The following is a 3,046-nucleotide window of genomic DNA, read 5'->3' on the forward strand; positions in this document are numbered from 1 at the left end:
ATGAAGGAAAGGACGAACAGATAAGACTGGAGAAGAAGAGAATTCGGAGGGGAATAAGAAATAAAGGGACACCTTAGATGTAGAGGATGAAAGAATAAATGGGAGAAACAGAGGAGGGTGCGCTGGGAGGATAACTAACACTTCTCGTTCTGTGGGAATTAGGAGGCTGACGTGACAGGCGAGCGAGTGACGTGTCCTGGTAGACGGGAAGGGTTCGGACGACGAGAGTGGGAAAATGTCTGGATCGGGAGGGATGTAGGGGTGCGTGGAATGGGTGACGAGGGGAGAGGGTGGGGACGGATGAGGGACTACACTGTTACCAATACGTGCGGCCCGTTACGAGAGGTAAAAACCTGCCCCGCGAAGGTCAGAGGGCAGTGTGCGGCCGGTTGGTTGCCGGCCACGCCTGGATCCAGCGGCGGTGGCGGCGACTGGCTTTTTGTCGCCCCTCGGAGACAAGGGGAGCACCGGCAGGGCAACCAGCACCAACACATGTACCGGCCAGGGAGTGAGGCAAGGCGGTAAGACAAGGATGACGACAGTACCAGCAACTGACCCATCGAGTTACTGTTGGCGAGTCTCCTTAACTGTTTATTCCAGTCTATTTTTGTGAGATCCTACACGTCCAATGAATTCCGGAGTTTTGTTCAAGTTAATTACTGACATTGTAATAGTGTGACGTCCTGTTTGGGAATGTAGTAGCTCATTTATTTAGGTATGCTGCAGCTTTTTTTCCTTGCCTTTGTTTAGTATGAACCTGATCTTTACAAACTTTTGACATTGTTTTCATGGACAATATGAAAAAAAAAAGAAACGAACATTCTTAATATTATGAATTCTGATTTCTAAAACCTAACTGAAAACCATGATGAAACAAAAAAAAAAAGAAAAAGAAAATTGAGGGAGAACAATATAGAGGAAAAAAAAGTTCAACACGGAAAAGTAAAAAGAAAAGAAGAGATGGAGAAGGCATACAAAGGAAACGTGAGGGAAAAAGAGGGGAAAGAAGAGACAGGAAATATTAAAGGTTTCGTTGGCTGGAGGCTGGTGGCGCTGTTGTTAGAGATCAGACACACCCAGTGTACCTGAGAGAGAGAGAGAGAGAGAGAGAGAGAGAGAGAGAGAGAGAGAGAGAGAGAGAGAGAGAGAGAGAGAGAGAGAGAGAGAGAGAGAGAGAGAGAGAGAGAGAGAGAGAGAGAGAGAGAGAGAGAGAGAGAGAGAGAGAGAAGAGAGAAGAGAGAGAGAGAGAAGAGAAGAGAGAGAGAAGAGAAGAGAAGAGAAGAAAGGAGAGGAGAGGAAAGGAAAAGAAAGGAGAGGAGAGGAGAGGAGAGGTTGACGAGAGAACACGAAAGGAAAATAAAGAAGGGAATCGCAAGAAAAAGTAAGGAAGAGAAGAGAAGAGAGGAGAGGCGGCAGAGAGAGACAGAAACGAATAGAAACAGACGAGTAAAAAAAAAAAAAGAGAAGAAAAGAAATAACGAAATATACAAGTAAAAATGTAAACGAGAAAAAAAGTTATGAAATGTAAAGATAAAATCACAAACAGCGAAGTGGAAGTTAAAACACAACTTCCTATTGAATAGAAAATATATAAATGGATGTGTGAGGATTAATGGCCTTGACACCCACTTTAGGGGAGGCTGACACGAGCGCCCTTCCCGTACCCTTTCCGTCAACATGTGAGAGAGGCAGGCAGGATTATCAAACGCTTTTCATTACGTTGCTGCTGCCTCTCTTTTCACACAGCAGCCATGGAGTAGTGAAATATGCGAGATGAGCAGCAAACGTGAGGCCTTGTGTTGAGCTTGTTATTGAAATTCCAGGGTACAATTAGATATGAAAATAAAATGTACTCTGAGTCTGGCAGTGTAATGATGGAAGCCTGCTGTGGCAAGTGATGAAGATAGCATAAAACTGTGAGCAGAAAAGTAGTATGTAGTTCATGCGAGCGCTGCTCTTTTGTTTACGGTATAGACACGCACTTTTCAGCAATCATTAGTGAGGTTTTTACTTACTTGCAATTGTCTGACTGTTAGACACTCTTGTTCTTGCATCAGAGTAACTACACAGTTTTACTCAACGGAAGTAAAATAACATGCGATCAAAGATTTGAATTCGATCATTCCCTTTGGTACTGTACCTATTTCGCTTGAGTTAAAACTACACAACAGCTAGATGCTTAAATCATGACAAGTGAGAAAAACTACCTTACTTTTCTTTTATTTTATTTTCTTAAGTTTAAGGAGCTTTAGGCAGCTGAATATTGTGCATTTAGTCATGAGACAGCATATCCTGCACGAGTCCCAACATTTTTACCTTATCTTTCTCTAGTGATCTGTCGCCTTCTTGCGATGAAGAGGTAGGAGTGTGTTGTCTCTGGGACCTTAATAGTAAGACCAACATCCCACCAAGGATCTTCAGAGAAACAACTGCCATATACCCTCTTTTATCTCAGCTTAGAGAAGGAAGAGTTACTCTTGGTGTGGGATCAGTGTCAGGATGGACTGTAGGCTGAGAGATTGAGGCGGGTAGCTTACGTGCAGTGACTGAGCGCCGGGATGGAGAGAAGGGGCGAGGAATGTGACCAAGGATGGCAAGAATTAAGGAAATGTACAGTAGGTTTACGAAGGCTGTGGTAAGAGTTATGTAAAGGCCTTAGGAAACTTGTCAGGAAGGGACGACGGCGGTGAAACTGTTAAGGTGCACCACAACCACTCTGTTGTACATGTTCCTCCATGTTTGAAATACTTTCATTCCTTGAAAACATACGTAACAGTACACACACACACACACACACACACACACACACACACACACACACACACACTTGACAATTTTCTTAAAAAAAAAAAGATGAAATGACAAATATCGCTATCCTTATAACAACAAAGGCAATGACTAACAGGAAGGAAGAACCATGACCATTTTCGCTTAATATCTAAATCAACACTCCTCCACTTACTTTGAATGGAATTACTTCATTCCCAACACAGGGGTCGCGACGAGGGTATTCGCAATCGAGTCACTATGAGATTATAACGCAATT

The sequence above is a fragment of the Portunus trituberculatus genome, chromosome 20 (genome assembly GCF_017591435.1).
Source record: "Portunus trituberculatus isolate SZX2019 chromosome 20, ASM1759143v1, whole genome shotgun sequence".
Classification (NCBI taxonomy): Eukaryota; Metazoa; Arthropoda; class Malacostraca; order Decapoda; family Portunidae; genus Portunus; species Portunus trituberculatus.